Below are 23936 nucleotides of genomic sequence, written 5' to 3' on the forward strand. Positions count from 1 at the left end.
CACATTTCTAAATATTATGAGTTTTGTGAAGGTGCATGACGAACAAGCAGTCTGCCTGTGCACTGGAAAAGTGACAAAAATCAGCCCTGAGCTTAATCACGGCTTTCTTTGGAGTGTATATTTATGTGGTGATGTCAGCACGGTATCCTGCAACTGGCTGAAGGTCATGTTCTGTGTTCATCTGCACAGGATTTAGAAACTCTCAAACAGTCTTGCTGGAGAAAAATGGCCAGCTGAATCGGAGCGTGGCTGCCCCTGCCCGGTTTATGTCGTCCTCCCGCAAAGGAACTGAACAAAGAAATCCATCTTTAAATGAATTCAAAACCGCAGCAGCCCCGTCTTTTGCCACATGAGTTATTTGAGTTATTGGGGCTGGCTCCAGTGTCAAGCCGTGTATGTTGCCTTAATGTATTTATTTAACCCAGGACTGCCACAGAGAAGGCAAACCCACCTCAGCACGCAAAGGCCCGCGACAAAGAGAACATTCAGTGCGGATCCAGGGTAACAAACACATCAGGAACTCTGGGAAGGGAAAGATGTTGCAAGCCCAGCACAATGCTCGGCTTTATTCCCCATGTGGAGGCAGGCTGTAGCCAGCCAAACTGTAAACTGTTGTTCTGTGAGCAGACAGCCGGATGGCAGACCTGGAGGGAGAGGGGGCTCCAGCCAGGCTGCACAGGGGCCTGATGGAGCTGCAGGCTCTGCAAGGCCAGGCCATTAGCAGTCTTGTGTTTCCCTGGAGGGGGCCAGTATTGGCTGCATGCGGCTTGGTGGCTGCTACACACAAAAAATCTAGAAGCCAATTATCCACACTGCAGTCCACGAGCTCACGCAGGAATCTGGCTCAGCCCACTGAGTCCTGGGCCCAGACAAACCTCACCCACATCTGGAAAGGGGGGAACTGATACCCATGAACATTGTCTTCTTGTACCAAGTCCTCTAATTACGATGACTCTACAGATGACCCCCTCACAGGGCCAGTCACAGATTAGACTAATCTGAGCTGATAGTGTTCAGTTTGTTTCATCTTGGTTGGTAGATTTGGCAGTTGGAAGGCAGGTCAATGGCTTTGGGTGAGGTTAGGGGCTCTGCTACTATGTGAGGTATCGTCTTTCCATCAAATCCAACTGAGATGCCACCCATGAAAGTCACTCTGTTGACCAGGAGTCTTTCCATTGCAAGTGACAGAAATGCAATGCAAACTAACCTCAACAAAAAATAACCAGCACATATTTAGGTGGCAGGCACTGTCCCAAGTCCTTTCATATATTAATACATTCAATCTTACAACAGCTCTGGGAGGTAAGACTATCATTATCCCCATTTTAGAGATGAAGAAGCTGAGGCACAAAGGAATGAAGCAACTTGCCTCTAAGTCACACAGTTCTCCCGTGGTAGAGCTGGGATTTGAGCCCAGGCAGACTGGCTCCAGTATCCATGCTCTTGAGCACCATCTGATACAGCAAATGGGAAACCAGATTGGCTCGGGGGACTAGTTTGCATACTGGAGTGAAATACAGACACAAAGGACGAGCTTCAGGGCCTTCACACCATCTGCTTCTTTCTAGCTGCACGTGTCTTATCCACTCTCGGCTCTGCTTTTCTTTGAATGCTGGCCTCATCGCCTTCTGCAGCAAGTAGGCTCTCTCGAAGCAATGGGGAATGTGCTGCTGGAAGCCTCAGCTGAGCCAGCCAGTGGAAACGTGAGCTTCCTCCTCCCAGGAGTTATGTGTCAGTACAGGAAAGGCCCCTGATGGGCCCTTTTGCTGCACTCGGTGAGGACCACCTAGGTTTGCCCAGTGTCTGGCCAAGCCTAGGTCACTTGCCTGGTGCGGTAGATTGCAGCACTGAGGGCCCTAATTCCACACCCTTCCGTATATCCACATCCTTTTCCATGTGACTTAGCGGTTGTTCCCACAAGGAGTCTGCTTCGCCATCCCTTGAATCTGAGTTTGGCCATGTGATGGCTTTGGTCAATGGGATATTAATAGATGTGATGCATGCTGAGCACTTGTGCATTTCTTGCTTCCACTCCTGGGGTTCTGCTGTGCCATGAGAACATGCCGGACCAGCATGCTGAAGGCTGAGAGATCTGTGGAGCAGAGCCAAGATGCCCCAGTGGCCCCTGCAACAGTCAGGCTTGTGAGAGAACCCAGCCAAGACCAGAAGTACTGCTTGGCTGAGCCCAGACTAAACCGTCAACCCGCAGACCCATGAGCTAAAGCGATGCTCTTATGGTGTGGTTTGTTGCACAGCAGCATTCACAGTGGGAGGATGAGGCATGCTCAGGGATGCCCACCAGGACCGTGGAGAGTCAGGGAGTTGGTGCCCAGAGGAAAGGGGATGCTCTTACCAGACACAGGGCCCGAGGAAAGCACTCTGAGCTGACAAACTAATAGCTCTGTCATCCCAAACATTTACTTTTTGTTTTAGGAGTCTCGTTGAGGACATTATCTGTTACACTATCTAGAGTCCCTTTTGTGATGAACCATGTGAATTTCTCTTAGATTTAAAATCCAAAAACTTGATTTGCTTAAGTTCTCTCTTTCCTTATGAATAATGTGCACATGTTAACTGATTACGCTTTCCTTTTCGCCTTCCTCCAGGAAGCTCAGGGCCAATATATGGTCCAAAAGTAAATTTTTGGACCTGAAGATATGCATTTTGTTATACTAAACTCCCCTTTTTTTTCATCTTACCATTTTGCCTTTATTTTCCCTTCTTTGGATTAAAAAACCTCTCTCTGTCTTATTGTTTGTAATTTTAAATTAAACTCAAATTCATTTTGGGGTGAGAAGTGATACCAAAACATAATTAATAAAACTAACTGTCTTTTTAGTTTCAGGTGAACAGCACTCAGGATGAACACCAAGCTTGTGGTTGTAGTGCCTTTGACATTGTGAGAACTATGGTTTAACTGTAAACTGGATTATTGAAAAATAAATAAGATCTCATAATAAGAGAAATGAACATTAAAATAACGAGATTAGCAAAGATCAAAACGTTTGGTAACCCATCTTGACAGCAGGAGTGCAAATTGGCACAACCTCTACGAAGAGCAACGTGACAATATCTATCTGAAAATGCATTTATCCTTTGGCCCAGCCCTTCTAGAACTTCCCTTCTAGGAAGTGATTTCATTTCACTTATTAAAATTAATAAATTTTTTTTAAAGATTGGCATCAATCTTTAACACCTATTGCCAATCTTCTTTTTTTTTTTCCTGCTTTTTACTCCCCAAATCCCCTCAGTACATAGTTGTATATTCTAGTTGTGGGTCCTTCTAGTTGTGGCATGTGGGACGCTGCCTCAGCATGGCCTGATGAGCGGTGCCATGTCCGCGCCCAGAATTCGAACCCGCGAAACCCTGGGCCCCCGAAGCAGAGTGCACGAACTTAACCTCTTGGCCACGGGGACCGCTCCCAAATTAATAAATTTTAAATTTAAATTTGAAAAGTGAAATTAATGTATTTAAATTTCACTTTTAGGAGTTTATCTTACAGCTACAGGGTAGATGCGCAAAATGAGATATGTGTTGGATATTCGCTGTGGCTTTGTAACCAAACAAATGTTTGGAAACAGCCGACATATGCCTTAGTGGGGGACCAGTTAAAATATTTGCAAAAACAATATAACAGAACAATAAGCAGCCATTTAAAAATGAGGATATTATCGACGCGATAACATGAAAAAAGTCTCTAAGAGTTAGCATTAGATGAACAAAGCCCAGTGTAGAACAGTGGAGGTAATACACCATCTTCTGTGGGGGGCCAGTGGATGTTCATATACCCATAAGCCCACAGTATGTGCTTGCGTATGCATAGCCTATCTCTGGAAGTATTTTCTTGAGTATAGAAAACTGAGGACAGCTGCTCATTTTAAGGATGAGAGCTGGGTGGCTGGGGCCAGGGGTCGAGACTTACTTTTAATTTTACCTTCTTTTGTGATTTTTAAAATTTTGTACCATATTTTATGTAATCTAGTTTAAAAAAAGAACGAGGGAAAAAGTTAAATGAGTGCTTACTGGCATGTTGCATAAGGAATGACCACAATTGCTTCTTAATGTGAGGGAAGAAAATGAATCTAACCCCTCTAGCAATTCTCTATATTAAGGCAATTGTGTGATTTGTTAAATTACAGCTCAATGATCTGAAAGAATTCATTAATACCCATGCCCCCCAAAGCATAGTGTGACCCATGGAACACAGCTTTCTATGTAGCACCCATCTTTACACTAGACACCATATCAATCCAATTCAACCAACGTTTACTGAGGGCGTCTCATCTGCCAGGTCTTTTGTCAGGAGCTGAAACAAGAATGCTCACAAGACTCTGTCTTTGACCTTAAGATAGTCACATAGACGACTAATACACTGTGACGATTTCTAGGATGCTTGAAGGTGGGAGCTGTTGGAGTTATCTTTGTATTTCTAGCATCCAGGGTATAGTAGACATTTCCAGTATGTCTGTGGAATGAGTGAAGGAATGAACGAATGAATGGAGTGCTGCACTGGGTATGGACAGAGGAGACAACTCTATGGAGGGAGGCAACTGAGAAGTGATAAATTGGGTCACGAAAAATTACCCAAATCCACAGCCTCATTACCTAACACTATCACAAAAGGTGTCCATGCAAAGGCTTACTCATTATTGACGTGAACTGTGTATAGTGGGGCAACAGGTGGACATCTTCCTGGTTTTCTGGAAGAGCATGAACTGAGGGGCCAGAGAGACCTGTGTTAGAAACCAAAATCTCCCGTTTATCACCCAAATGACCCTGGGCAGCTCAACCTTTCTGAGCCTTAGCCTTCTCATTTATAAAGTGGAAACAACCAGACCTAACTTACAGGTTAATTAGGAGTGTCAGGGATCATTGATTCATTTACTCATTCATTGAGAAAATAAGGAGCAATCGTTGGGGGCCTGGCATATGCTAGGCCCTGAATAATGTGTGTCAAGTTGAGCCCAGAGGTTAAACCCAGTAGGTGTTAATGCATGGAACCTCTTGGAACTACTAATATTGTTTGGAAGCAGGTCAGTCCGTCTACCTTCCAAGCAGGAGGAATTAGGGAAAAGTAACTGAACACTTCTGTTAGTGTGAATGAACAGAAGGCGGGCTTTGTAAAGAAAATGAAGGCGAGCAGAAGGATGCATCCATTTCTGGTTCGGTAAGTTCAGAGTTACTCAGTCAGAGAGGAGTCTGACTCTCACTAATAGATTCGACAGAGTCTTTTGGTGGAAACCTCATGTTCCTGGTGTAAGAGGCGTGAATTTCTTTTTCAAAGGTAGTGAGGACCACCAGAGGAAAAATCAAGTAAAGTGGACCTAGGAAAAGACGATCATCCTCAGTAGCCCCCAGACAGCATTCAGACCTGAAGCTCCCCCCTCGCTTCACCTGGCTGAGAAGAGAAGGGCTTTCACTCACCTCTGGGCCCAGGAGGCTGTGAGTACCAACAGGACGAGCCATTTCCTGACTGTTTTTGTGGGTGATGGGGGGAAGAGAGTGGTCAGAATAAGAAGGGAGGTGAGGACATTGTCGGAGCAGAAGAGTTAAAGGGAAGAAGTTCTGGAGGCAAAAGAAAAAGGAGAGGTGTCTAAGGGGTGCTTCTACCAGCCCAGGGAAGGCCTCCTGAGGACAGGCAGAGGCACTGGTGGGCCCGACCTTTCTCTGTGCTGTGAATGCAGACAAGACGGGTGGACCAGGAGGCTATCCTAACCCCACACCTAACCAGTGCTGTAGATTTGGATGAATTACTGTGGACATGGGGCCGCATGACAGCAAGGAGGCCCACATGCGGAAGACTCGCAGTGCTGAGATGTTCCCATGGACCAAAGATGAGTGACTTAGCACAGGGACGATGATGACAGAAGGCAGCATTGTGACTGGCCTACGCCTTGCTCCCCAGTCTTCCCTCCTCCCTCTGTCCCCTTACATGCAGGCTGCAGCCCCCATAATGCATCTCCCTTCTCACTCCTGCACCTTTGTGCAGATTACTCCTGTCTTAAACATTTTGCAAACTCTTTTATGTTCTTCAGAATTCAGATTGGGGCGACCTCTTCCAACAAGCCATTTTTGGTGACCATTTCCTTCACCCTCCCATGCCCACCACCCCCAGGCTGGTCTCCCGGTGTCCTGAGCATTATAAGCCTCACCACGAGGGCTTCAAGTTCTTTCCTTCTCTGCCTCCTCTGCTCTGGCCTGTGGCTTGAAGATAGGTAATGGATCTTATATCTTCAAGTCCCCAGAACCTGTGGCAGCATTTGCCACATAGTAGGGACTCCAAAACTTGTTGTTTGAATAAATGAATCAGTCACTGAATGAATTTGAAAAACTCGATCACTGTGGGAAAGTTGTCATTTTTAATCAGGCTCTTTTTCTAGGAGTTTCCTAGGAGTGAGGTGACAGACCAGAGTCCACACTTCACCTCTTGCAGGATGCAAATGAGGGCATAGGAGTGTTAGAATGTGCCCAACGTACAAAGAAGGGACAGAGCCAAAAAGAGTCCTCAGAGTAATTGGTGGTTTCATGAGTTTTTCCCTGGAGGCAACAATTTCAAACGCCATTTCCAAACCCTGGGTACAGCCTTTAGAAATGGTTCTGGAAAAGCATTTTTCAAGGGTGAGCGAAGTTAACGAAGTTAGAATCACAGGACTTCACTGACAGGAAGTGGTTTCTTTTCTTTCTTTTTCTCAGTGGTTGAAGAATGGAAAACCCAACCTCTTTCCTCTTGAATATTTACAAACAGTTGTGGCTGTCACAGCACATCCACAGCCGCTGCCCCCCAGCCAGCCTCTGTTTGGCTTATTAGGTGGAGCTTGGCTCATGGGAACCCACCAGCATCCCCTCCAAGGGCAGAAACCCAACCAGTTTCCTGTAAGAGATCATCACTTCATAATGGGTTTTAAAACTATTTGGTTTTTAAACAGCTGGTTCCAACCCTGTACTTGCATCAAAATGTAAAATTGCAAAGCAATTATTAGCATTTCACATCCGATAAGTGCAAACAACGCAGTCAGGCCACAGGCCTGTCTTGTTCCCGTCATGAGCACTGCTGAGCCAAGAAAGAGGCCGGACAAAGGTGGGACAGAGAGGCCCTGGTGGAGGGAGGGGAAGATCTTGTTCTTATGTGGCTTTGCCAAGGCCTCAGGGCAAAGACCCCCATGGAAGATTCTGGAAGGCTGCTGTGGAATGGTTATGCATTGAGAAGACTGGATTCCCTAGATGACCAGTTACCTCAAGGATGACATTTGTAACGCCACTGAGGCAGCTAGATACAGAAAGCAGAGATTAAAATGGAATCAGACTAAATTTTGCCAAAAGCAATTTGAAGGAAATACATTTTCGTCAGCTATTGATACTGAGGGGAGAAACACGGTATTAGCATTGGCAGGTTTAGTTTCAAAACCTCAGTTTGATCAGTAGAGTTGTGTGACTTTGGGCAAGTTACTCTACAAGACAGAACTTTAATTTCCTCCTGTTTAAAAATGTTAATTAGGAAAGCCACTATAGAGAGTTGTTGTGAGGATTCGAGGAAATGTACTGAATGCCCTCAGCACAGTGACTAGCACAGCAAAGATACAATATAAACAGTGACATTAGTAATAGTAATGTAGTATTTTTCTTTGAAAAACTGTCTCTTTTCTAGTAACAGGGCAACCCACTGCAAATCTGGGAAACAGAAAAAGAGGCAGCAGGCAAGATAAAAAGGAAGACATTGCCAAGGTAATGAAATCCCATTTTATTAAGGAAATGACAAGGTGCATATGGCCTGGTCTAGTACCTTATTCTTTATGGGTTCCTGCCAGAATTATATACTTTTTCATGTGTTACTAAGGTGGGGCTAAAGGTCTCTCCATAGTCATGGCCCAAGGAAACTGGATCATCTCACTGTCATGTGGAAGGGCAGCCTTCTCAGAAGAGAGGTTTATTTGATCCATACTCCCTGAGGCCCCAACTTCCCAAGGGAATTCCATTCCATTCCTTCCCTCCCAGTTCTTGGAGCCTGGTCCGCACAATCAGTCTATCTTTTGGCACCTGAGAGATGCCTGAGAAGCAGGTGCATCTGCTTAACATCCAACCTGTTTTTATTGCCAATCCCAGAGACACAAGTGGGTTCAACTGGCCACGATTTTAGAGGAGTCAGAGTTTGTCATTGTTCCAAGAATACAGTTTCATAACAGCCATAAAATGAGGACTCTGTTTAGCTCAAGGATATTGAATTGGGGTGAGGAGCTCCAGCTGTGAAATTAAGAACGATAAACTTTTCAGCAAATTGGCAAGAGTATTGTTATACCAGTCTTTTGTCGTCTTGGGGAGGTCATAAAAGACATCCAAGATGCTGTGTTTGAGTTACAATGCACTGAAGAGTCCCCCATGTCCTGATCCCTGCCTCAGGGGTCCTTCTCTTTGCCTCCCAATTAATAGCCTTGGACAGTTCAGAAAGGGTATTTAATGAAATCCTTTTTATGTGAAATGCCGAAAGCACAAACTGAAGGATATTAGCAATAAGCCTGTGGTCCAGCGTCCTGAGAACCAGTTGTTCACCGCCTGGCTCAGTCTTCGTTCAGGATAAACCAACCAATACAGCTATCTCTACTGTAAGCATACAAAGACCCCCAAAACTGTGCTGTAGGAGGAACAGGGACGTTACAGAGATACACCCGAAACAGCTGGCAGAGTTGTATAGCCACCTCCTTTCAGAGACAAAGAGCATCTTTTGTTTATTGCCACCCAGTATTTCCCATTAGAGAATCACCCCCTTCACTTGCTATCAGTCCCCAGGGAGAAGTGGACTCCATCTCTGATTCAGGAGGCTGACTGATCCAGGCTTAAACCAATCAGCCCACTGTATTTTCCCTGACTGCTCTGATTGGTTGAGAGATGGGCATGTGACTCAGAGCCAATGAGATGAGACGAGATTTTCATTGGGAATTCTGCGATACTCTCACTGGCTGTGAAGTGAGAGGCATGTGGGAACCATGTGAGGTCTGGGGCTGCTGCAAGAGGAAGTCCACGGCCTAGGAAGAGCTCAGTAGTGAGCTGAGAGACAGAGGAATGGGGTCTGAGGGTCAGCATTTGAGCCCTGCCTCAAGCCAGCCCTCCTACGGACTTTCCAGTTCTGTGGGTCAACAACTTCCCTTTTCTGCTTCAGCCACTTTGGGTGGGGAATTTTGCCACCTGCAACCTTTATTGCTCCATTGTCTCTACTCTTGCTCCTCTGTCACTTCCTCTTTTTACTTCTTTTCTCATTTTAAAAGCAATACGTACTTACTTCAGAAAATTTCATAAACACAAAAAAGAAAACAAAGTAACATTCCCAAGACCACACAGCTGTCAGGTGGCTGAGCCAAGATTCTGCCCAGGGCTGGCTAGCGCCAGAGGCTGTGTTCCTAACCCTAGAACCTCATCTCTGCTTCTCACAGAGCTTCTAGGCGTTTTGCTGTAAAGTCTTCAGTCTTTTCCTCCCTTTGGAGTATTTTTTTCTTATGAGCATATATAATTATTCTTTTGCAAAGTTGGGATGATATTACAAATACAGTTTGTATACCTTTTTTTGCTTAGTAATATATCATGGACATTTCCCACAAGTCATTAATTTTAAAGGAACTTTTTTTTTTCTTTTTGTGAGGAAGATTGGCCCTGAGCTAACAACTGTCCCAGTCTTCCTCTACTTTATGTGGGATGCTGCCACAGTGTGGCCTGATGAGAAGTGCTAGGTCTGTGCCCAGGATCTGAACCTCTGAACTCTGGGCTGCTGAAGGGGAACACATGAACCTAACCACTATGCCACCGGCCAGCCCCAGGAACATAATTTTTAACGGTTGCATAATATTTCATTCGAGTTGAATATATCATAATTTATGTAAACATTCTCATATTGTTGGACCTTTTGGTGGTGTATATTCTTCCTTATTTAAAAAAGTAAATAGATGTGGCAAGGAGATTTTTAGGGCAGTGAAACTATTCTGTATGATACTGTAATGGTGAGTACACGTCATACATTTGTCAAAACGCATAGAATGTACGACACAAAGACCGAATCCTAATGGAACTATGGACTTTGGTTAGTAATGATGTCTTAACACTGAGTCATCACTTGTAGCAAATACACCACACCAATGCAAGATGTTAATAACAAGGGAAACTGGAGATGAGGGGCACGTGGGAACACTCTGTGCTTTCTGCTCAATTTTTCTGTAAACCTAAAACCTCTCCAAAATATATTCTATTTATTAAAATAATTAAGAAATTATTTAACAGTATAAATGAACAAGCACACAAAAAAGCAATGTAAATCTAAATTTTTCACCAGTTCTGATTATTTCCTTAGAATGAATTCCTAGAGGTGGAATTGCTGAAACAAAGGTTAAGATATTTTAGACTTACTGCCACAATTTCTTTTCAGGAAAACATGCACCACTTTCAATAGTACCACCAACGTGTGAGTGTCTAGCTCATTAGATGCTTGTCAACACTGAAAGTTATTGAATTTTTTAAGCTTTTATATTTAATAGGAAAAGCATAATGCCTAATGCTAATTTACCTTTCTTTGATTGTTAACTATAAAGGTTACAACAGTATGATATAGGTTAACAATGCAGAATAAATATTTCAGAAACAGAAAAAAGTTATTGAAAAAGGTGGAATCATGAATCAGTGGGAAAAAAGAATAATTCCACAGGAGAAAGTGAGACAAAGTGAGATGGACCCCTCACACCTTCTCCAGGGGTCCCCGGATGTGACTGCACCCAAGTCCCCTGGAGGGCTTCTTAAAACGCAGGGGGCTGCTGCCACCCTAGTTTCTGATTCAGTAGGCCTAGGGTAGGACTCAAGATTTTACATTTCTACCAAGGTCTCAGGAGAGGCTGATGCCAAGGTCTCCAGGCACCTCACTCTGAGAACCCATCTCTTGTACATTAAACTCCAGATAAGTGAGAGAGGTGAGTAAAAAGGTGTCAAATTCTGCACCTCAGTTCTTGACAGATCAAGAATGTAAAACTTACAGATATAGATGATCCCGATATGTATACATATTTTATATATGTATGGAAATATATATTAACGTGATAGGTACATATCACATATGTTATATTATTATATTAGAGACTGTATGTTCTTTTCACTTATTTATGAAATAATTACAGATCTTAATACTAGGTAAAAAGTCTACATTATGCCATAAACCCAACCGCAATATATTTTTAAAGGTAGGAAGAGGACAGATCACATTTTCTGACCGAAATGCGATACAGCTAGAAATGAATAAGTAGAAACAAACAAACTGTAACTTCCCCACCACTTGGGAAATATCCCACTCTCTCAGTATCTATTTGCTCAAACAGCAATAATGAGACTCCTACACACCAAAATGTATGTGTTGAAGCTAAAGTTGTTCTTGGGGAAAAATGTATAATTGTAATTCTCTCATTACTAACAAAAAAGAGTGAAATAAAATAAATTAATCACAAAACTCAAAAGTTTAGGAAAAGATTGTTAAACCTAAAGCAGAAGGAAATAAATGTAAAAAAGCATAAAACTGAATTTAAACTAAAACCCCTAAAAGCAGTAGAATTGATTGATTCATTCAAAAGATATGGAAGACTAAAACAGACAAGTCATAATCTATCTTAAAGAAGAAAAAAAGTTGAAAAATACAAACAGCCAAAATTTAGACAAAGGAAAGGGCAGATAATCACAGATGCAGGGGAAAGTTTTTAAAATTTTAAAGAATACTTTGTGAAACTAGAAATAAATTTAAAAACTTGGGATGATATGGGCAACTATTCTAGAAATAATATATTTCCTATATCAAGAATAGACAGGAAACCTAAGAGAAGCCGTGCGGTGACTGTGAAGGAGCTCCTCCTGCAAGGGGCCCGGCCCAGAGAGCATGCACGGCTCAAACCGCTGAAGAATAGATGACACAGAAATTATTGAAATTGTTCCAGAACTCAGAGAAAGAAGGAATGTGTCTCAACGCCTTTATTGTTTTCATAAAGCCAGCAAAATACTCTAACAAAACCTATCAAAGATACAGCAAAATAAGACTATAGCCCTCATTTCACTTATAAATCCTAAGCAAAATACTAGCGAATAGAATCCATCAATACCAGAGGTCATTAGCATCACTGATTCATACCATCTGTCCAAGCCAGAGCAGTCAACCAAAACAAAAGGTGTAAGGATTGGAAAGAAGCAAGCAAATTGTCATTATTCAAAGATAAAATGATTATATACCAGAGAAAACTCAAGAGAATACACTGAGAAAACTGTTAGAAACAGTGATAATATGACTCCAGTGCCAAAACAAATACAAAAAAGTAATAACTTTCATACTAATGATAAGCAGCTAGAAAGTATAATGAATAAAAAATTCTATTCATAATAGCAATTTATCTATAACAACTAATAAGACATATGTGCTGCAGAGAAAACAACAAAACTCTATTGATGGACAATAAAGGTGATTTAATGAAATGGAGAGAGGCACCTTTTAGACATGCTTTCTTAACTTTGTGAAGTGGGGAATAAATAATTCTTTAGTTTTTGGACTGTAAGACTTGACTACAGAATTCCTCTTGAGGAGAAAATTGTTTTTTTGTTTTGTTTTGTTTTGTTGTAGCCACATACCTAGATGGGCTGGTTTAATTTTGGAAAAATAAGTCTTGTGCCTTGTCGTTACGGACTAGAATTAAGATAGTGACATTAGGCTGGAGGTGAGTAAACCAGGAAAGAGAAGGAGAAAGATCAAAGTAATGGGCCCACCTAGAGCTTAAAGAGAGAGTGAGGACCTTCTTTCTGTAAGAGGACAATTGGAGGGACTTTTAAGAGTAAACAGCCAATTTTCAATTTAAAGTCATTTGTTGAGCTACATTGTAATACAACCCATTCATATAGCCTCCAAAACTTCAATAATGATGATGGTGATGATGACAACAATGATAATAATGATGATGATGATGATGATGATGATAGCGGCTCATATTTATTGAGCATCTACTTTCCAGGTAATGCACTAAGCACTTTAACTGTTTATATCATTTAATTATCACAAAAATTCTATCTTCCCATTACAGATGAGGAATTCAGGCCGAGAGAAGTTAAGTAACTTGACCAAGTGCACAGTTTGCAAGTGTGAGGCTAGCTGTTGACCCAGACATTCTGACTCCAGGACTCAGAGCGTAATACCACCCTGAAGTTGCCTGTCCGGGGTGATCATGGCCTTGAGTTCGTGCCAGCGGAAAGATCAGATGGTTTCCAATGGGGTGTTGTAGACTAGACAAAGGACAGATGTGTGAGGGTCAGAGCCAGAGGGGAGACCAAGAATTCCATGGAAGCAGGAAAATGGAACTGGCCCAGGGAAAAATAAACACCAAGCCCTTCCACTGCCGCGAAACCCCAGAGAGCCTGAGAAGCGTGTTGGGACTTCTATCAGGTGTGAGATGGGACGCTGAGACAATTTTATTACATCTTAAAGTAAACGATTACTTCAGCTAGCTGGATAACTTAGATTCGTCCAAGAGGTTGAAATATTGCTTATGATTATTGCAATGCAATGCTCCCTAAATGAATCTATAAAAATAAATTCAAGCAATCCCAATTCTAATGGGATTTTTTAACTTGCCCAAATTATTCAAAATGCATTTTATAGAATAAACTTATACAAATCACCAAGACAGAGCTAAAAAAGAATTATCAAGGAGAACTTAACCCGTGAGATAATATAACACATTTTATTCTTTTGAAGCTACCTGAATTAACAGAGTGTATGTTTCAAATCAGAAAACTGGTCAATATCTCATGTTTGAACAAATGGCTAAACCTTTGAAAAAAATCTAGCTCCCTCTCTACATTTAATACCAAACGAAATTTCAAATGAACCAAAGATTTAACACAAAAGCACTAGAAGAAAATATGGGTGAATAATCTTGGTGTTGCAAAGACCTTTCAAAGTTTGACATAACCTTCAACTCACCCCCAACTGCCCAAAAAGGAAAAAGAGGATGGCCTGAATATTTAAACTTCAGGATTGGGTAAGACGGCCAATAGGGCACCTGTAACTAGTCCCATTTCCACCCCAAATCTCATGAAATGTAGGAAAAAAATATACTTTAGTGTAAAACCATAACTGGTTTGAATAATAAGAAAGAGTGCTGTCAACACAGAAGAAATTTTGTAAAACTCCTTTAAAAACCAAATAGATCGGATCAAAATAGGTGGGAAAGAAAGCCTGCAAGAAAGCCATGCCTCAGACGTTTGTGGGAGAAACTTCTGTGGAAGCTGGAGAGGCTGGAGGATGCTGGGAGCCCCGGGGGCATGTGGGGAGGGCAGCCCTGAGCTACTGCACATGTGTGGTTAACCGAGGATCTCTCTTAAGTACTGACACCCAGACAAAAGCAGGCAGTGATCACAGGGTCCAGAGAAACGGTGGTGTCCAGGGAGCTGCTGACCCCAAAGAGCAGAGGGAGCAACGTCTCAGTAAAGATGGTGGATCAAACACCAGTGTTTTCTTATTCTCCCTTCCAAAGCCCTCTAAAATAATTGTAAAGAGGTTTTGTTTTTTCTTAACGCACAAACCCACATGGACAAACAGACTGGGAAAAAGAACAACTGTAACAGAATTCCGGATGCTGGAGAGCAGTTGGACCAGTGGGGACTGAATGGAGAAAGCTGGCCCCTGTCGGGGATGGGGGAAGCCAGGAAGCCACCTACTTTACAGGCCAGATTCCCCAACGGCACCAAGCCTGGCAGCTTTGGGTACCTCTGGGCTAGGAAGGAAGGTGGTGCCAAAAAAATGGCTGTTTAAGAAGTTGGTTCCCAAGACCCGTCATCACTACCCCCCTGCTACCACCCAGGCCGAAGTGTAGAGCCCCAGCCAGAGGGAGGGAAAGTCAGGAGCACCCAGACAGTTGAGGGCTGGGTGTCCTTCAGGGGCCATCAGTGAACATTCACCTAACTGAATGCCTCCGAATTGTAATCGGTCCCCGGAACTGAGGCAGGCATGACCACATCCTCCAGGCAGGAGATGGAAGACTCTCCTCTGGGGACTGTGATCAGCCCAAGAAGAAAGCTTGATCATCCTGCAAGAAGTTTTCACCCTCAGGCTCAGAGCTTCCAATAAACATGTTTTTCCTATTCCCAGAATAGCGATCCATCTCAGGGCTGCCCTCCTTCCGCAGGGCCCAGCACTGCTCTCAGAACCCCGTCCGCTCCCTGCTTCGGAGTCCTGGACGCTGGGCTGAGGGAGGCTGGCCCGGGGGGCCCGGGAGCAGCTTCCTCACTGGCCAGGAGCCCCCTGCCTCCTCTGCCACCTCCAGGGTGGCAGCATGTAGCTGGAGCAGTCACACCCTGCATTTCCTCCCTGGGCCTCTCCCCTGGCAGGCGAGGGATGAGCCCGGGCGTGCTGCTGGCCGCTGCCACCCCCTGGGGAGTTCTCAGCTACCTCCCACTTTGCTGCTGAGCAGCTTCATAAAAGCTGCACAGCTGTGGAGTCCTCCAGGAGAGGCTGCAGCAGGTGGGACCCAGGGAGGCAGTGTGCCATGGGCGTTGGCACATGCTCTTGGAATCAGGCAGGCCTGGGTCCACATCCCAGCATCGCCCTTCCAAGTCATGAGACCTCACTTGGGCAAGTCACTCAGCATCTCAAAGCCTCTGTTTCCCATTGGTAAAACTGGGAACATAATAGAGCTTACCTGCCTCTCCCCGACCTCCCACCCCTGGTTGGTGATGGTGAGAATTGCATGGTGTTTGCCCTCAGCTGAGTGTCTGATTGTGTCAAAGCACAATCAATGTCTTCTCAAAATGGACAAAATCTTAGGCATGCAATTAGACCAAAGCCACTGTTCAAATGCCAGGAGCACAGAGTGTGCAAGTTGGACCACCTCCTGAATCAGAATAAACGCTCCTTCCCAGCCAAGCCTCACTACTGTGCCTGGTTTCCATTAGAGATTTTAGAACTTCATAAAAATGGAAGTCTGCTGTTTTGTGAAGAGCAGAGGGTTTGTTTGGTTTTTTTAGGAAATCAATTTATCAATTTTTTTGTTTTGTGGTTTATGATTTTGGTGTTCTGTCTAAGAAATCTTTGCTTACTCCAAAGTCACAAAGGTTTTCTTCTATGATTTTAGAAGTTTTATAGTTTCAGCTTTTGTGTTTACATCTATGATTTATTTAATGTTAATTTTTGTGTGTGAGATCAAATAAGGGCTGAGGTCAGCACCATTTCTTGAAAAGACTACTTTTCCCCTTTGAATTACTTTGGCATGCGTGTCAGAAAATACCTGACCATGAGCGTGAGCCCGTGTCCGGACTCTGCTCTGTCTGTGGGGCTCTATGTCTAAGGCCACGCGGTCTTGATGGCTGTGGTTTTACAGGAAGTTTTGAAAGCAGGCAGCGTGGTCCTTCAGGTTGTTGCTGTTTTTCAGAATTGCTTTGTCCAAATTGGCTTTCTAATGCCCCACTTTAATTTTGGGAGGAAAAGCAAGGATCACAGACTTACAAGGAAAATCTGTAACAAGAAAATTAAAAGTCAAAATAAAGAAATAACAAGAGCAAGTTAGAGGAAACAGAGACACAGCACACAAGGAGAGGACAACTTTGAGGATGTCTCGTTACTCTCCTCAGAGAGAATGGAAGATGCTGAATCCATGAGCAAAAACAGGGTGCAATTAAAAGGAGTATTTGGAGAATGAAAGAGCCCTTGAATATTTACACATACACACACATGCACATACACACTCACAAGATATTTAAAACTCAATAGAAAAGTTGGAAAACAAAGTGGAAGAGAACTCCCAGAATGTAGAGCAGAAAGGCCACAGGACAGAAAATGGGAAAGAAAAGACTAGAAGGTTCAAGTCTGGTCCAAAGAGTTCATCATCCAAGTTTCAAAAAGAGAAAATTAAAGCAAAAAAAATTATCAAGAAAATAATTCAAGAAAACTCCTATAACCAAAGAATATGTCTCTACATTGTAATGAACAAACAGATACCCAGCACAGTGGTTTAACATAGACTGAGGCGCATCATTATGAATTACCGGAACACTGGAATAAAGAAAAATCCCATAAGCTTCAGGTGGGGAGGAGAAGATCCCTTAAAAGAATCAGTAATCAGAATGATTTCCTTCTAGCAGTGCTAGAAGCAAGAAGACAGTGGAACAACACCTTCAAACTCCTGACGAGCAATGATTTCCGTCCTGTAATTCCAGACTCAAATAAACTATCAAACAGATGTGACAATAAAGAGGCTTTTCAGATCTTTGAGATCTCCAAAATATTTACCTGCCATGAGCCCTTTCTCAGGCAAATACTGGAGGAAGTCTCCACTAAAAGGAGGAGGAAGCCAAGAAAGGAAGATGTGGGATGCAGAGGGCAGGGTCCAGCACAAGAGGGAGACGCAGGGAGTTTCCGGGATGCAGTTGAAGGGAGGCCCTTGTACAGCAACGGGGCACCAGGAGCAGAAGGCAACCAGTCCAGAGTGGAACAGTCAGAAGGTCCAGAAGAAATTTCTTCAAGAAGATGAAATTGATAAAATATCTAATGCATCACAAATATTGAGAAGATGTTTAGACCATTGGTGAGAAGTTTGGGATATAATTAGGGAACATTTCTTTTTCTTTTTCTTTTTCTTTTTTTGAGGAAGATTGGCCCTGAGCTAACTGCTGCCAATCCTCCTCTTTTTGCTGAGGAAGACTGGTCCTGAGCTAACATCTGTGCCCATCTTCCTCTACTTTCTATGTGGGACGCCTACCCCAGCATGGCGTGCCAAGCAGTGCCATGTCCACACCCGGGATCCAAACCAGCAAACCCTGGGCCACCAAAGCGGAACAGGCAAACTTTACCACTGTGCCACCAGGCCAGCCCCAGGAACATTTCTTAGAAAACTAAACAAACTATAAAATAAACATAAAATTAACTATAGGAGACATTAAAATCCTAAGAAATGGCAAATAATCGTAATTTACTATGTGGCTCTGTTGTGAATAACATTTATATAATCATAATAATGACAGCACCATACATTTAGCTAACCAAAATTCAACACAGCTATATCTCAAAGAGGGAGGGACAGGAAGGGTGTGCATGTATTTGTGTGTGTGGTGTGTTGTGTGTGTATATAAATGGTGGGATTGTAGGCAAGGTGGCATGGATCATATTTTATAGTGTATATTCTATAGGTAAGCCTGAATTGGGGGGGGAAATCAAGAAGTAGCAATGTAATCATGTCATTTGGAGATGAGCTGATAAATACCCCAAGAATCGTCCTAAAATGATTGAAAGTGTGTGCTGTCTTGGGCCAGAGACTGGAAGGTGGGCAACTGGGCACTGCTATTTTGATAAAAAGCTTTCTAGTCTGGTTTGAGTCTTCATACTACTATAGATATAATTTTAATTAAAAAAAAAAGAAAGGACAGAGCACTTCTAAATTGGGACAAAAGGCTCCTGGTGGTGCACGCCCGTCTATCCAGCCTCGTCTGCTTCAGTAGACGTCTCCTTCAGCTCCTGAGGCACGCTGCAGTTCACAGGAAGGGCCTCCAACACAGGGGCCCAGCGGATCACAAATGCAAAACTTCACAGGCAACCAGGGACCCAGAATACTTGAAGAAAACCAACACCATGCAAGAGAGACCACACTCAACAACAGAAAAAGCTCAAACCTGAGGAAATCGAGTTAATAGAGCAGAACAAGACCTTTAACACATGTGTAATCTTGAGAGGCTTAGGAGAAGATCTCGCATCTCGAAAACAAGAACACATTGGTATAATTAAATAATTATGGACCTTGGAAGTTAAAGTATGATAATCATAAATAAAAGGTCCCACTGACAGGTGCACCCCACGACCCAACCCATGAGCTGCAGGATCAAACTGAAGGATTTCTTTTTTGCAGAACACAGTTCAAAAGGATAAAGAGATGGAAGGTAAGACAAAGAAACCAGAGAGGAGAAAAATAGTTGAAGAGATAATATTTTAAATTTCTCAGAGCTTGGGAAAGGCATGAGGCTTCAGCTGGAAAGGACTCGTGGAATTGTATTTATTCCTTGGCTTTTCTTTAGGTTTACCAGACTTAAAAGAAAAACCCTCAGGCTCTTATTAAGAACTGGCTTTCTGCTTATTCTAGTTTTCCCTACGTTTAAGATATAATAAGTCCTAACATTTTTTATGTCTCCTTGCACATTTTCTATCACCTTGCCATCCTCTCATTCCCTGTCTTGCTTCCTAAGTTCCTGTGACCAATCTCTGAATTGCTATGATTTGACCCGGTGGCTCTGCCTCTCTGGTTACCACTGCAGATTGAAGCAGCCACAATTTCATCTCTTGGGACTATAGTCTGTGTGAGTCAGGCCTGTGTGAGTTTGAGGGGAAGTATATCACCAGCAGTGGGCTCTATCTAACTGTGTGCCTTTGCACTGGAATGTCCTGCTGGGATCTTATAATAACCAGTACATGGATTGTTTCTGCTGGACTCCGATGTGCTTCACAGGAAATTATCACTGCTCATCTCGTGACTCTTGATTTTGGTCCATATCAGGTACGAGTCCATGTGTGCACACATGCACCTGGGTGAAGCAGCATGGTGTGGACTGCATCCATATTCACATTTCCAAATTCAAACCAGATATTCAACATCTCATGAAGAAGTCAAATCATACATCTTGCAGGAGAAATTCGTTCGGTAGATGGAATACAGGTCATAGAATCATTTTATTTGGCCCACGTAGTATTTTTAAAAAGGTTTTAATTGGGGCCAGGCCAGTGGTGCAGTGGTTAAGTTCAAGCCTTCCACTTCAGTGGCCCAGGGTTCGCAGGTTTGGATCCTGGGTGCAGATCTACACACCGCTTGCCAAGCCATGCTGTGGCGGTGTTCCACATACTAAATAGAGGAAGATTGGCACAGATGTTAGCTCAGGGCCAATCTTCCTCACCAAAAAAAGAAAAAAAGTTTTTAATCACTTGCTAGAAAATTAGGCCCAAGTGCCTGAAAAGCCACAGTAGTGACTGTCTCCTTTATGGGGCATGTGCTTACCCAAACCACCATATACCAGCCTCAGTTGTTGGACATGATCTTTGTTGAGCAGGGTAGAAAACCACTCCACACTCATGCACTCAAGATATTTATGAAGCACTGCTATATGTCAAGCACAGTGCTAGCCAAAGGGGATGGAGAAGGCCATAGGATGCTTGAGCAGGAAGTACCTTAGAGAGCACCTTCATCACTTTCCAGATAGAGAAATAAAAGCTCAGTGATGTCAAAAGCCTTGCCCAAGGTCACACCACAGTTGGTGGCAAAGCCATAACCAAACTACAGGGCTCTTAACGTACTCAAACATTGTTATATGTGGTTTATTTCATTGCACCTCTTCTAATCTTATCTTTCAAAGACAGTGGAATAAAAGGTAATTTGATATTAAAAAGAGAACAATTCAGTTAGAAAAAGAGAAGGGGCAATTCTCTAACAAGTAGTACTTTGTGTGACCTCAGTTCCTTGTAAAATGTCTTGAGATTATTGTTCTGCTGCTGAAAAGGACAGTCTATGTACATAGAGACTTGAGTATTTATTTTTTTCAAATCTTAACTTTTTTTAAGGATAGGTGAGACTCTACAAACATCAAGGAATTCAATACCAGGGAGGAATCGGGGTGGTCTATGGCCTCTCGCCACTTGGAGATGGAAGACCTTGTGGTCTGAGGATGCCTTGCTCCGAGGCGCTGTTGCGTGGAATCCTGAAGAGAATTCCTGGTCGTTACCTTCCTGTGTTTTCAGGTTGAGCGTTGGTGGAGCGTGGAGGGGGAGGGTGGGAGGTTGAGGGTGGGCCATTATTCACAGACGAAAGCCATTCTGCTCTGAATTGTTGATGCTCCTCTTAGTCGGATTTGAAGCCAGCACCATCTTGGAAGGACCTAGAGAAGAAAACCTCTGCTGTTATAGGCACACTTTTGTTGTGGCTGTTTTTTTTTTTTTTAAAGATTGGCACCTGAGCTAACAACTGTTGCCAATCTTTTTTTTTCTGCTTTTTTTTTTCTTTACTCCCCAGATCCCCCCAGTATATAGTTGTATATTTTAGTTGTGGGTCCTTCTAGTTGTGGCATGTGGGATGCTGCCTCACCGTGGCCTGATGAGCAGTGCCATGTCCGCACCCAGGATCCGAACCGGGGAAACCCTGGGCCGTCGAAGCAGAGCACGCGAAATTAACCACTCAGCCATGGGGCCAGCCCCACGCTTTTGTTTTTAATTGCACAGTAGAAAAGAAACAAGAGACTCTTGAGTCAGAGTCCAAGATGAGTAGATACAAATGGCATGGATGACCGATCGATCTATCATCTATTTATCCATCTATGTATCTGTCTATCTAAAGAGGTTGGGTTCCAGTGGGCTTCTCCCCTTAATCAGGCCTCTTGCCGTCTCGCCTCTCCCTCCCTGCTCTGGCTGAGCCGCATGTGCAGCTCTTGCCTCTTCCATTAAAGCCTACAGTTATTGCAGTTGCTCACTGCCTTCCCCCAACTTCCCAATTTTTGATTAGAAAGCATTGGTTTGGGTTTCCTAGAAACCTAGGGCCTCTGCTACTGGTCAAGTCCTTGATATCTGAGCTGTCTCTTGAGTGACAGAGGAGGAAGGGTTTTGTGGAGGTGGAAGCCCGCCTACGGATCTAGGAGGGAAGGCTTCTGCCTGTCTTGGTTGAGCCCAATCTACTAACGGGTGTCTCTCTTACACAGGATGAAGTGTCGGTGTTCGTTTTCCTTGTTCATTTAGCCTTCGCTTTTTCTTCCGGCCAGGGTACTCTGCTCCTGTCCTCCACAGACACCTGGCAATGCTCACCTCCCCCACAGACTCATTTCTCTGCTCTCCCTATTCCAGCCTCCCTGGAGTACTCACAGTTTCCTAAACCCACCATGCACGCTCAGACCTTGCAGCCTTTGTGCACGCCGCTCCCTCAGTCTAGAGCATCCTTCCTGTTCCTCTTTGCCTGGCGTGGCTTTCTCTGGCCCGCATTACCCTCAGGGAGACTTGGTCCCCCTTGCTTTGTGCTTCCACAATGCAAGCTTCCAGACTAGTAACCTTCTAACTACCACCACCCCCTTCCAGTGCAGGCACTTCTGGAAGCCAGGGACTATTTCATTAAGCCGTTTGTATCTCCAGTGATCACAAATCAAGTCTCATTTAAAGTGAACAAGAGCCTGATTGTCAAGAAATAACAGTGTGGTGTAGGAACAGTTTTTAGTGGTTTCCTTGAAGTTCACTTGTTGTCTGAAAACTTTTCTGATTTCTAGGGGTCTGTCTTTAACAAATTCAGGTGATATTTTTTACTCCAATCATTGTCAATATCCCTAATTTCCCATAATCAGAGCAAAAGGAGGGACTTATCATTTTACTGTCCAGCATCTGCGTCTCATTGGACTTTCAGATAATGACTTCCTCTGCTTGTTTTAACCTTAATTACAATAGATGAACCGTGTACACACAGAAGCATACATGGAGTCTGTCACTTATCCTATGAGAAAGAGTGGCCATGATAATTCGGTTATTGCTACTGCGGTCAGATTTTCTTTGCCACATGGACTACTGGAAACTTATAAAGTAACACAGCTAAGTATCGCTCCCTTGAGCCAGTTGGCTCAGGCTCAGTACATCAGGTTGAATAATCTGCAGCGTGCACAAAATCAGACAGTGACAAGGATGTAATTTAGAACGCAGCAAATCTCAAGCCCAAAGTTATTCAGATGAAGGAGTATTCAGATTTTCCCTCCCCCTGATCCCTCCTCTGCCCATCCAAGATAATCCTGTAATTGCCATCCCAGGGCACAGCTGGCGTGGAGAAAGGCTTGGGAGACCAGAGGAGAAGGAGATGCTCCCAAACCTGGAAGGGTGGGCGCAGGCGGCCGGTGAGAGACAGGCCAGTAGAAGAAATTGTTACTGTAGACTCAATTTGGAACCCCTTCACAGTTTTGAGAAGCCCAGGTAAGGTTTGGAATTCCTTTTCAATTACTTTTTTGGCCCCAACTCTATGGTTCTTTGAATGCAGTGCTGCCCACGTGGGTCCTGGGCCTTAGACGGGTTACAGAAACCACGCTGCCCCCAGCTGGCTTGGCTTGCAATGCTTATCTGCCTAAACATGCCTACTGTCTGCTGTGCAGACATTTTCTTAAAGGAAGATAATTACTATGAAAATCAAAAGGAAAGTAGGAAATGACACGTAATCTATAAAGTAGTTTCTGAGAAGGAATATATTCCTGCTTGGCACAAGTAAAAGGATCTTTTTTGTTGCCAGAAGAAAGTCAAGACTAGTTTTCAGGACTGTGAAAACCTCAAAGTTTTGCCTGGAGGAATTTCCTCCTACAAGAGAATTTTGAAAATCTTGACTTTGATCTGTCTTGTTTGATCCATGGAAAGCAATATCGGCAATATCTCAGGGTTCAGCGGAGCACCCCATTAACCTGCCATCACCGAGAAATGATTACTTCTGCTTGCACAGAGGCGTATTTAAAATAAGACAGAAGTCTTCCACCAAAGGCATCTTGTTGTCCTAAACAGTCCCATGTTGTGGACACAAAACCATTTTCAATAAACCAAATAATCCAACTGGTCTTCAGAAGTCCACACTGTCAATAGTATAGGCCAAGGATTTTATATACCGTGCTTGGCAGAATCTGGTGTGGGGGCAGGCTCCAGGCTATCCCCATCCCCTCCATCTCAACTGTACTCGTTGGCTGTAAAATCTGTTTTATATCTTGGGCCAACATATAAGATGTTAGTTGAACAAAGGTTGCTGTGGCTAAAAAAAAAAATTGTTTGAAAACCATGAGTAGCCGGTCCATAGCTACAAATAGGCTCTGTTTTCAAGCAATATGTGAGTCAGGGACTTGGAACTCAGAACATGTTTCCCCTCCCCGAGAAATAACATTACAGATTGTAGGGAGGATGCTACACCGGTCTGTAGAT

General features: G+C 43.5%; 1 long non-coding RNA gene across 1 annotated transcript in view; it reads left to right on the top strand.

Moving 5' to 3' along the window:
- Positions 1-11537, top strand: part of LOC139077335 (uncharacterized) — a 180267-nt gene extending 168730 nt beyond the window's left edge. The window contains exons 3-4 of the long non-coding RNA XR_011529759.1: positions 5290-5443; positions 7647-11537. This is a non-coding gene — a long non-coding RNA (uncharacterized lncRNA). The remainder of the gene's footprint in view (positions 1-5289; positions 5444-7646) is intronic.
- Positions 11538-23936: the final 12399 nt, after the last annotated feature.

The sequence above is a fragment of the Equus przewalskii genome, chromosome 1 (assembly GCF_037783145.1).
Source record: "Equus przewalskii isolate Varuska chromosome 1, EquPr2, whole genome shotgun sequence".
NCBI lineage: Eukaryota > Metazoa > Chordata > Mammalia > Perissodactyla > Equidae > Equus > Equus przewalskii.